Here is a 12310-nt window from a genome sequence, read left to right on the forward strand (position 1 = left end):
TACAAGGAACTGGCTCATCGTCCATGCGTCAAGATACCACGAGTCAGTTTGTCTCTGGGTCTCCTTCTCAACATTCAAGCGCATACTTGTCCACAACCCAGAGCGTTGCTGACCAGAATAGCCCAGCATTTCAAAGGGTGTTCTCTGTGTCCCAGATACCACAAAGACTGGAACCATCAGCCTCTAGTTGGACCCAAGGCATTCAGTCCTCAGGTCTAGCTTTGTCACAGGGAAACCTCCAGTCTCCAAGCTCTCAGGTGCACAGCAGGTTCTCGTCCTCATTGTCAGCAGGAGACTCTGCTTACCAAAGAAATCCTCATGCACTTTCCGTAGGATCTGGTAACTCCCCGGGGGGCAGTGGCAGCTACAGTGGCATCTCTCTCCAGTCTCCAAGCTCCTCAAGTCGGTATCCCCTTGGTTCTAGCCAGTCTGCCACAGGTCAGAGTTCAAGCATTTATGGCTCAACTCTCCAGACAGGGTCTGGTGCTCAACTTTCATCCAGTAGTTATGCATCTCTGCAGGGAGGTAGCAGTTCTGTTGTTGGTTCAAGCCAACATGGCTCTGTGTTTTCACCCCTGGATGCAAAAGCTCCTTTGTATTTAAGGCGACCTTCTTCTGCTAGTTTGACCCAAGGCATCCACTCTTCTAAAACTGCCTCATCCCAGAGCACCTCAAGTGCCCAGATGTTCAGTGGGTTCTCGTCATCTCTGTCTGCCTTGAGCCAGAATGTTGTGCAGAGTGGTCCGACGTCTGCTGTTCGTAGAAGCTCGAGTCTTCTAGGTGGGGTCCAGAGACTGTCAATGCCATCAACCTCTGGCTCAACAATCAGTGGCCAAATGTCTGAACGCTTTACTTCACACCGTGCTGTAGATTCCGGTTTGTCTCCCTCTTCAGGCTTGAGAGCCCAACTGTCTTCCACAGGTGTGTTCTCTGGTTCATCTCTGCCTAAAACTGTTCAAACTCTCAGTGAATATTGGTCCCCGTCAAAACCAAGAGGGCACCGCATTAGTGGTTAATAATACTCCTTTCCAGATGTTTTCTCATAACTATGGCCAGGATGCTTCAATTTCCAGTCAAAAATCTACAGCTACTTTGGAAGATTTTACTGTCAAGGGCTAAAGGACATTGCTACGAATGTTTTCAACAGATGTAAATGTGATTTTTAAAATAAATATTTTTGCAACAAACCTTTTTTAAGGGGTTTCTTTTAGACGTTCCATTACCTTCATGTAACTCTTTCCTCCTTTAACATGCTCATTGTTTCTATTGGCAGCTTTTTGTTGTTGTCGTCATTCCAAAATGGCAGCTCTGCAGAATTTAGCTCAAACACCTGATCCAGCTAATAAAGACCTTCAGGATCCGTGTTTCCAAATCCTGGTCCTCAGGACATGACTATCAGAATGTTTTAGATGTGTCTCTCTCCTATATAAAACATATGATGTAACTCATCAGTCTAGCGGCAGAATGTTTAAAATGTCTATGAACACACCGATGAGCTGAAACAGGTGTTTGATATAAACTAAAAAAATGTGTAGTAGGATTTACTTGAAAAAAGCTAGAAACAGGTTTTCCTCAAATAATGAGAATAATTGACAAGCAAAATTGTAAAATATTAAGATGGAAAAGCAACCTTTTCTGACCCACTTCAACATCAATGGTGACAATCATCAAACTAATTCCGATAAACGGATCAACTGCAATGCATGCTGGGAATCAGGAATGAGTTGTTACTATGTTCCCCAGCATGCATTGCTACATGAAGTTTAATTTTGTTGATTGTCACCAATGTTGAGTTTCATACACATTAATGTTTTACGCATCAAAGATGAATTCATATATTGCATACAAAGGTTATGCAGAATGATTAAATATGTTCAAGGGTTGTGCTTCAAGCAATCACATAATTAGGTCACTACTTAAAAAGCTCATGAATCTCTGGAACCCTGTACAGCTCAGAATTCATCAACACACGAATTGCACTCCTACAGTTTCAAGAGCACATCAAAAACATGCATTGATCACATCAATGGTGGATTCTGATGGTGGATGTTTACTATCAAATTTCTAAGTAATCTTTACCTGAGAAGTTCTAATGAAAGCTTCAGATAATTGTGTTTAACTTTTACATGACGGCTCCTTCAAAATGAACTCTCATTTCTGAGAGAAAATTGAGTAAATCCCAAATCAAGTAAACCCTACTCCACATAGTCTTCAGTGTACGTAAAACACCTGATTCAATCATCGGCCTGTGTGTTCATTAAAGAAACATTTCAAACATTCTGTCAGTTAAGTGATGAGTTAAATCAGGTGTTTTATATAGAGACACATGTAAAACATTCTGAGAGTGGATTTTCGAGCACCAGGATTGGGAAACACTGATCCTGAAGGTCTTAATTAGATTAATGAGGTGTTTTTGATGAGGGTTGGAACTAAACTCTGCAGAGCTGTGGCCCTCCAGGACCAGGATTGCCCACCCCTGATGTAAACAGACCAAAGTTTGGCTGGAAAATTGTTTTAATTTCATGCACGGGAAGCGGTTTTTGATGGGCAATAACACCAAGATTTAAGGTGCCGACAAAAGACTAACCGTTATCAGGTCCGCTTTACACTTACATTTAGAAGACGCTTTTATCCAAAGAGACTTGCAAATGAGGTAAACAATGGAAGCAATTGGAACAACATTAGGACAAGCATTAGCGCCATAAAACTGGTCTCACAAAGCCAACCACATTCTACAAAGCTTGGGGATTTTTTTAAGAGAAGAAAAGATTGAATTCGGAACTAAACGGTCTGGTGCTGACGGAAGAAATGTGTTTTCAGCCGATTCTTATAGTTGGCAGGTAGGGGTGGTCCGAAGAAATGACCTTGGAAATGTCATCTTCAGATAAGAGAGATAGAGAGGTCAGTAGGATATTTAGATTTGTGCCACTTTCTTTCAGCAGACCTGAGCGTGGCGCGATGCTCATGGAGAACATTAGATAAACAGGGTGACGAAGGGGATGCACGGGCTGGCCTACATTTAAGCGGGGATAAGTTGTCTGAGTAGGAATTTAGTTTGACGCTGTTAGTTTTCAACAGAGAGAGCTGTTCAGAGGGAGGGATCGTGGGATTTTTTATGAGGATAAGTGGGAGAGAGAGTGTTCATAGGTTGTGGCGGAAAGTGACCAGTGGGGAAGGATGTGTAGTGTCTGGAGAAGTTAGGTTGAGATCGAGAGTGAAGAGCAAATTATCAGAACAAAAGTTTCAACATGTGTGTTTAATGTTTTGATTAACAGACATGTTGCTGAGCTTAATCTTCACTAGAAATTGTACAAGGATTTTGGATTTCTAAGCAACTTGCATACAATCGCCCCGAGCAACTACATTCTCATGCTAAACATCTTCCATATTTTTCTGACATTACCTGTTACTAACGCCAGCATGGAACATTCCTTTTCAAAGTGTCTTTAGTCAAAACCAAAATCATTGATTACCCTTGAAAGTGACAGCCTCCGATCCCTGGATTTCAGCGACATTACCAAGGCCTTTTCCAACATCAAATGCAGGAAAAACATTTTTAAGTTAAGTAGAATATAACAGAATTGACAGCCATTGTTTGGAATTCTTTAAGTAAGGTTTTGTCATGACTCATGTTGATCTCTTTGTGTAACTGGTTAATTATTATATCTTGCCATGTAGAACACGCGAAAAGCCTTGGCCATTAACTGTAACCTTACAGGATCAGAGCTCTCCCAGTATTCTTATGTTTAGCTTTCTGGTGAGTTATGGTCCTTTGTTCGGAGCTTTGGGTACTGCCTCTAGCTCTTATGGTGACTTGTTGCTACAATCTCAAAGCACTTCAAGTCAGCATGCCCCTGGAGAGTCTACAGAACTTTTTTCCTCACCCTAAGAGATTACTTATCTACCTGCTGTTGACAAAGGATCTCTAAGCCTCTATACTTCAGGCCCTTAATGCAGCTCTCCCTTCACTCATCAGGAGCTGCTGTACCTGTGTACTCTTCAGAAAGCTTGTCTTCTAGTCCATCTATTGAGACTCAAGGCTCCATTTTTACTGCACAGGGCAGCCCTATAACAGAACAAGTGGTAAGCTCTGGAGGAAGTAATCGTAACTAACCACACAGGATGTGAGCAGCATTTCCAATGGCTCCCCATCATTATCCCAGTCTCAAGGGTCTTTGGATCAGTACGCCCCTGTTTCCCCTTCCAATGTCAGTGTTCCAATATAGCCCGGATCCTCCACGATTGATTGCCCAGATGTCTTCAATGGATATGTTCTCTGGTTCATCTTTGGCTCAAACTGCTCAGACTGTCATTGAATAAGGGTTCCAGTCATACTTACAAAAGAGCAGCTCTTCAGTAACAAATATGCTCCCTTCCTCCGGTAACTATGGACAGGATGAAGATGAGATCACATTGATAATGTGAGATGGTGGTCTAGTGGGTTAAACCACTGAACTGATAAATCAAAGGTTGCTGGTTCACTCCCAGCAGCCACCACCACTGTGTCCTTGAACAAGACACTTTACTCCATGTTGCTCCAGGGGGATTGTCCATGTAACAAGTGCACAAGTCGCTTTGGATAAAAGCGTCTGCCAAATGACTAAATTATAATTAATTATTATAATAATAATGCAATTTCAGAATATTTCAATAAATATTTGTAACAAAGTTCCTCTTGTGGGGATTCTATGATTATGCTGTGTTTGCATTCTATTTTGCATCTGTAGAATGTAAAAACCCTTACTTAAAAAAGCGTTACATAAATGGGGAAACCTTTAAAAACTCCAGCATTTTGGTTGTATGTTCATCTTGAAACATCTTCATTTCTTCTATCTTTCTGTGCATAAAGGGTTTGTTGGTCAGTAATGTGTTCCTTTCCGAAAGTACTATAAAATGAGTCGAAAATTTCTTTAGATCATGGCACAGCCACAAATTTAGCTGTTTCAACTAGTTTACACGTTTTAAATCTTACGTTTTGTAGCCTTTGATCCAAGGGGCTGTGATAAATTGTCAAAGTTTTTTGGGGTTGGAAGTTAATGATTGGAAAAATATTACTGGAGTTTTGTGGAGTACAATAAATGAGGAGACAAGAGACGAAGATGCGACGAGTCAGCTTATTATTCACTTTAATATCTCTCACTCCGAACAGCGAGTGAGGTCAAAAAACAACTGCACACATGTACAACCGAAAGACAACAACTACTTACTCCTCCCTCCCTTAAAGGTATAGTATTCTGGTGAATGTCTCTTAATAAGTATAATACTTGTGGTTTGCCACACAGCCCCCCCCAGAATTCTCCCCTAATAAAACATAGGTCTCTATACATAATTACAAAAACAGAACAGATTTTAGGAAAGTCAACTTACAGGGGGGCGGATCACAACGGTTTCGCTTAAAAGAAGAGGGAGGAAGGGCCAGGGGCCAAGGGGGGTGTCCTCGCCGTGGAGGCTGGGCCAGCTTAAGTGGTGCACCAATATCAACATGAGCAGGTTTGAGACGGTCTATGGCCACCCGCTCAGGCCTGCCCCCCATATCCACAATGAAGTTCTTAGAACCCCCCACCAGGACGCAGAAGGGTCCATCGTAGGGTGGCCGCAGCGGGGTACGATGGCCATTGTGGCGGATGAAAACATACTAGGCCGACGGTAAATCCTTGGGCACGTATGACTGGGGTAGGCCATGGTGAGATGTGGGAATAGGAACAAAAGCATCAACAATGTCCCGGGACCCAGCACGATGAGAGGCCACCAACCACTGGGCCGTGGCATCAGGAAGAAACTCCCCCGGAATGCGCAAAGGTTGTCCGTACACAAGCTCAGCCGATGAGGCTTGAAAATCTTCTTTGGGGGCTGAGCAAAGCATGACCCATGGGAGGCGGTCAGCCCAGTCGCAGCTCGTAAGGCTGGCCCTTAGCGCGGCCTTCATGTCACGATGAAACCGCTCACAAAGTCCATTGCTCTGTGGGTTATAGGCTGTGGTACGGTGGACCTTCACCCCTAGGACCTCGGCGACCACAGTCCAAAGCTCCGATGTGAACTGTGGACCTCGGTCCGAGGAGAGGTCGGACGGGTGTGCCCAAGCCATAATGAACGCCCGGGCCACTTCAGCTGATGTAGTGGAAGACAGGGGAACCACTTCAGGCCACCTGGTAGTCCTGTCCACCATGGTGAGGAGGTAGGTGTAACCACGGGAGGGGGGAAGTGGGCCCACCAGGTCAATATTCACATGGTCAAAACGTCTCTCTGGCACTTTCAAGGGCCCAAAGGGGCCTTGGTATGACCGGTCACCTTTGCTCGCTGGCACGCCACACAGGCAGCAGCCCAAGCCCTGACGTTCCTCCGCAGGCCCGGCCAGACGAACTTGGCACCCAACAGCTTGGTAGAGGCCTTCACCCCTGGGTGGGAAAGGCAGTGGATGCCGTCAAAAACCTTACGCCTCCAGCCAGCAGGTACCATAGGAGGCGGTTGTCCACTGGAAACATTGCAGAGGAGTTTAGCGTTGGCTGTGTCAAAAACCACCTCCTCCATGAGCAGCGCCGTGGGGGCCATCCTGTAGGCTTGCACCTCAGCGTCCGCGGTCTGATCAACAGCCATAGTAGCGTAGTCGAGGCCTAAATGGATGGACCCAGCAAAAGCACTGGAAAGGCAGTCGGCGACGAAATTGTCTTTACCGGCCACATGCTGAATGTCAGTCAGGAACTCGCAGCTGACGTTGCTGTCGACCAGACCATGGTTCCGAAGACTTAACAAACGTCAGCGGTTTGTGGTCAACGAAAGCTGTGAAATGCCGGCCCTCTAACACGAACCGGAAATGACGGGTGGAGAGGAAAAGACCCAGGAGCTCCCAGTCGAAGGTGCTGTATTTCCTCTCGTTGACACGGAGCTTCCTGCTGAAAAAGGCAAGCGGCTGCCAGGCTCCACCCACCCACTGTTCACACACTGCCCCCACGCCGTAATCAGAAGCATCCGAAGTAAGAGCAACAGGGCGTCGTAAAAGGGTCGCATGAGTTGGGCCGCATGGGGGAGGAAACGGTTGTAGAAGTTTACCATAAACAGGAACTCATGCAGGGACTTCACAGTGCGTGGGCATGGGAAACTGGCGACAGTTTCCACCTTGGCAGGGAGAGGAACGGCCCCCTGGGGGGTGACCTGTTGGCCAAGGAAAGTGATGGACGACCGGCAAAACTCACACTTAGCTGGGTTGAGGATGAGACCATGCTCATTGAGCCGGCCGAATAGCTGTCTGACATGTGTCAGGTGATCGTCTGCGGACGCGCTGGCCACAAGAATATCATCCAAGTAAACAAAAAGGAATGGCATGTCCCTCAGCACAGAGTCCATGAAGCGCTGAAACGTCTGCGCTGCACCCTTGAGGAAAAAGGCAAAAAAGCCAAAGGGTGTGATGACTGCTGTCTTGGGGACATCCTGTGGGTGGACAGGCACCTGGTGGTAACCACGGACCAGTTCCACCTTGAAAAAAAAAGACGGTGGCACCAGCTAGGTGAGCGGAGAAATCCTGTATGTGAGGCACTGGGTACCTGTCGGGGGTGGTGGCATTGTTCAGGCGACGGAAATCAGCACAGGGACGGCAACCGCCATCAGCCTTTGTCCCCATGTGTAGGGGGGAGGCCCACAGGCTGTTAGAGTTGCGCACGATGCCGAGGTGCTCCATGGTAGTGAACTCCTCCCTGGTGATGGCAAGCTTGGCGCCGGGCTCGTGCATAGACTGGGGGGCCAACCGTGGTGATGTAGTGCTCCACGCCATGCTTAGCCACCGCCAATGAAAACATGGGCCTGGTGATGTCAGGGAACTCAGCTAGCAGGCGTTGATACAAGTCCCTGGGGGTTAGTGTGTTCGACAGACAAAGCGCCCCCACCCCTCCAAGCGTGCAGGGGTGTGAAGCAACAAACAGGACGTCGATTAGGTGGCAGTTTGTAACATCCACCAACAGTCTTTAAGCGCAGAGGAAATCGGCCGGACAAAGTGTCAGTGATAAATAACAGCTTGCAGTCACGGCCAGCTATTAATGAGCGCCAGCCCTGGCTTTTTCCTGGGCTCTAAAACTGCAAGGCTGGCAACACTGCTTGGCTTTGGCCCCAAACCTGGAATGGTAATAACACCAACCGTTCTCACGCTGTCGGCGGCCCGTCACGGCAGCTGCAGTGTCCAGTTCGTCCTCCGTGGGGCCAAACGGTGCAGCGGTGTGCTGGGGAGGCAACAACCCATGGACAAACTGCTGCCTGTTCGCGAGAAAAATCCTGTCTGCCTCCACAGCCAGCGCCCGGTAGTCTCTCGAGGAAGGGAGGGGGGAACTGGCCAGTACGGTGCGTCGAGTCATCTTAATATCCACTTTAATATCTCTCACTCCGAACAGCGAGAGAGGTAAAAAACAACCGCACACATCTACAACCGGAACACAACAACTGCTAGCTCCTCCCTCCCTTAAAGGTATAGTACCCTGGTGAATGTCTCTCAATAAGTATAATACTTCTGGTTCGCCACAGTTTAAATGTTTTATTGATTCTAACAGACTACACTGTAATTATTGCCCTTACATTTTCCTACTTTAAGGAACACTTATCAAACAATCTAAAAATTACATTCTTTTCACTATCAGAATGGGACTGTCAATAAATCTCAATTAACTTGTACTCATATAGTGTAAGTATACAATACTTTATCTACATGTTTGGTGTTAACAGGATGCCACTTATGTGCAGCACGAGCTAACCTTAAACATATTCTTGTGGGTTGTAAGAATATCTTGACACGGGGGATATGCATGGCACCACAATCAAGTTTTTTGGTGCAGCAGTAGAGACCAAGAGAGTGGCAGCAAATGCCATTCCCCAAAACACCCAGGGTAACTCACTAAAAATGCAACCCTTTATTCGGGAGGGGCAGAAAACCCCTCCACGTCCTAAATCCCAGATTAAGGTCTGATGAGTATAGCCAGGGATTGGGAAATGCGAGTTGATTTAAACACAGACTTCCCTTAGAAATCAAATTCATATTCTTGACTGCTTCCTCCTGTCATGCATAAGGCATGGGAAATGTGTTATTGGGCAATTAAACTGTGCTGAAATAGTGGGATTATAACACCTATAGGCATAATTAGGTGAACTATCCATTTACTAATAAAGCATCTATAGCATTTAATGTAAATTTTAAACTGACATAATAGAGTGACATTTAAAAACTGACATTGTCGTCTTTAAATGAGCGTGTGACAAATTTGCTTGACAATTCTAAACACTGCTATAATGAATTTTTTTTACCTTCCTTTTTTTAACTTTCACATGCAGTGGTAATAAATATACTACCACAGAGTGGTGCTGTTGTCATTTAAACCGAAGAGTCTTTGGGCTGTACCACATTGTGTACAGGTAGCCACTTTATGAGGATTGTCTACATTGTTCGTAATCCTTCACCAATATTTGTCCAACATTATTTGTGAGAAGGGAAGCTATTTGTCAGGACTGTTTTGAAATACAGTTGCACAGAGAAAATGCTATACTAAATCATGGCATTGTATTGATGAGATTATTCAGATCTATTGACTTGGGTAAAAATAAAAATATTTTTAACATTTAAATACTGTGAAAACATTCTTTAAGGACCATACAGTTGAGAGAACATGAGATCTGTGTTGTGAGATGATAGTGTGATTCAGGTAAACCCTGGGATGGCTTTTCTTTTTCATGTAATGCTTTTCTGTCGAAATGGGAATCTTGTTTCTAACTGTATGCCTGATGTTTTAAAAACATACTGTTTATATTTTCCATTTAGTCTAGCTGTGTTTATGGCATAGCTGGAAGTTGATGTGTATGTTCAATGTCAGATGGATGAAGAGGCAATTTGTTGAAAGAAATCGAATACTATGTATTACCACAGTTTTTGCATTTGTGTGATTCTGAACCTGAAAGGGCAGTACAGTTGAAAAATATTGATTTAATGCACAAAACATGTTTTACAAAACAATTTATGGAAGATATTTTGAAGAAAGTTGGTAACAGAACAGCGCTGGCCCCCAATCACTTCTATTGAATGGAGAATTCACTTCTATTTTATGGACACAAAATCAATGCAAGTGAATGGGGGCCAGTTAATAACATTCTTCAAAATGTCTTCTATTGTGTTCTGCGGAAGAAAGTCATACAGGTTTGAAATGACAAGAGGGTGACTAAGTGATGAGAGAATTTTTATTTTGGGGTAAACTATCAATTTAATGCAGCAAAAATGGTTTACAGTTTTCAGTTCTCAAACTGTGGCAAATATACATAAATGAAGAATATTAATAAACCCTAATCATGATATTGGCTGTTTCCTGCTCTCTGACTAAATGCTCACTTCTCTTCAAAGCCAAGCAGCAGGGTTTTGTGAAAAAGAAATGTTTCTCTTGTTCCACACTTGTCTTTTGCAATTGGACAGATTCTGGCAAATAGCTCTGCCTCATCTAAAATTTTTGTATTAATCATTAAAACCATTCGTCCCGCCTCCCTGGTGTATTCTCATTGTCACATACCATAGGTCAACACCCATCTGTCAGATAAAGGCCATTGTTCTACCATATGGACAGATGTGTAGGATATGAGGCATTTTGGTCCCAAATATCAGCCAGTAATGGATTGTTGTCGTGAAACGTCCCTTTTGGTATGTTGCATGTGAACACAAAATATGGGGGTGTAGGTGTGAAACTATGGTATGTGAGATTGAGATTAAAGACTCCCATGATGGTTTTGTTAAAACCTTTGTTCTTAAAACCTGTACATTTGTTTAACTGTGTAATTAAAGTGACAATCAGTTAAATTGTGTTAATATAAACATGTTGAAAACCAATAATGTTTAGAAAAACACAGATTATTATTGGTTCAAAATCATTATTGATTATCATTCATTATTTGGTTCAAAAACTTTGGGAAGACGAGAAGATCATTCAAATGCTTCCTTGACAGTCTGGTAGTAACAAACAAAATGTTATCTCAACAATTTGTTATTACAAAATCTCTGCATGGGCACAATTCTTAAATGACATGATATATGGGCTGTCAGCTATCAATTCATCATACCAGTTCATCTAAATACTTTGAGCAAAAGCAAAGCCTATTTAATGTGTGTTATGATACAGATATCATCATTATCTTCTCTGGCCTGCCTAACAGCTTTACAATCCCAATGAGCTCTCTAGGCAACATTATTTGCCCTACTTTATGAGAACATTAATCACATGTCCATGTACTTTAAATCATGTAATTTCTCTTGTGTCCTGGGGGTAAGTGAAACCTCTCATTGTAACAGTCCTCCTGGATTATGTTTATTCATACCGTGAACCTCCTCAACAATTCTAATGATGTGGGTATAGTTTTGAGTCTGCTGCCCTTTTGCTCATACATTTTAATTTGGAGCCCATGGCAAGAGTGTTGCATAAATGCGCTGCCTGCAATGATAAAATATTGAACTTTCACTTTATTAGTTTGTATTGCTGTTGTAATCAAGTTGATTGTGTTCCATTTTCAAGTCTGAACAGCATATTTTCTTTGAAAATATTCTAACTTTTTAGAACAACATGTATTTAGGTTTATTTATTAATATTTCAGAGTTTTAAGCTTGTGTTGGGAGTGAACTTGGAAGAGATGGGTATTATTTCCAATAGTGCTAACGAAGCCTTCATTCAGTTAAGAAGTCTAACATTTACATTTACGTTTAGACATTTAGCAGACGCTTTTTTCCAAAGCGACTTACAAAGAGTTTAGGAGCAATAAGCGATATGTCATACAGAGAAGTATAACAACTGTGAAATAGTTGTCAACAAATAGAAGTCTAACAACTGTGTCTTGGTGTTATAAAAAGATGATTTATTCAAATTTCTTTTAAAGTTGATACCCATCCAACATAAAAGTAACACTTTACTGTTAAATCATTTTGTAAATAGAAGTTGTGTTTACTTGTCTCTGTTTAAGGTGAATCATAAGTCAAACTCACAGCTGGACAGCAGCAGGTCTGACTTTTGCTTAATGGTTGAGGCAAATTCAGTGATATTCACAAGTCAACAACATTTATGAATGAATCTTTAGCCAAACATTATCTTTATTTCCTGCATAAAGTCAGCTAAACCAAACCTCTGTCATTTCATACTTTTATCATATGTGTGTCCATCTACAGTCAAATCAGCTTGTTTTGATTCTACTGTATTCAGGCTCCTGAAAACACATAACTGACAGACACAGCTCAGGTTTGACCTAATACTCAGTGATGATGACCACAGCCATTGCCGGACAGTTGTGGGAATCTGCAGATGTGAGCCACATG

The 12310-nt window shown here is 43.2% G+C and overlaps 1 pseudogene; it reads right to left on the bottom strand.

The window, feature by feature from the left end:
* Positions 1–5635: 5635 nt before the first annotated feature.
* LOC130411422 (uncharacterized) lies at positions 5636–8339 on the bottom strand (annotated as a pseudogene).
* Positions 8340–12310: the final 3971 nt, after the last annotated feature.

Source organism: Triplophysa dalaica, chromosome 22, assembly GCF_015846415.1.
Source record: "Triplophysa dalaica isolate WHDGS20190420 chromosome 22, ASM1584641v1, whole genome shotgun sequence".
Lineage (NCBI taxonomy): Eukaryota > Metazoa > Chordata > Actinopteri > Cypriniformes > Nemacheilidae > Triplophysa > Triplophysa dalaica.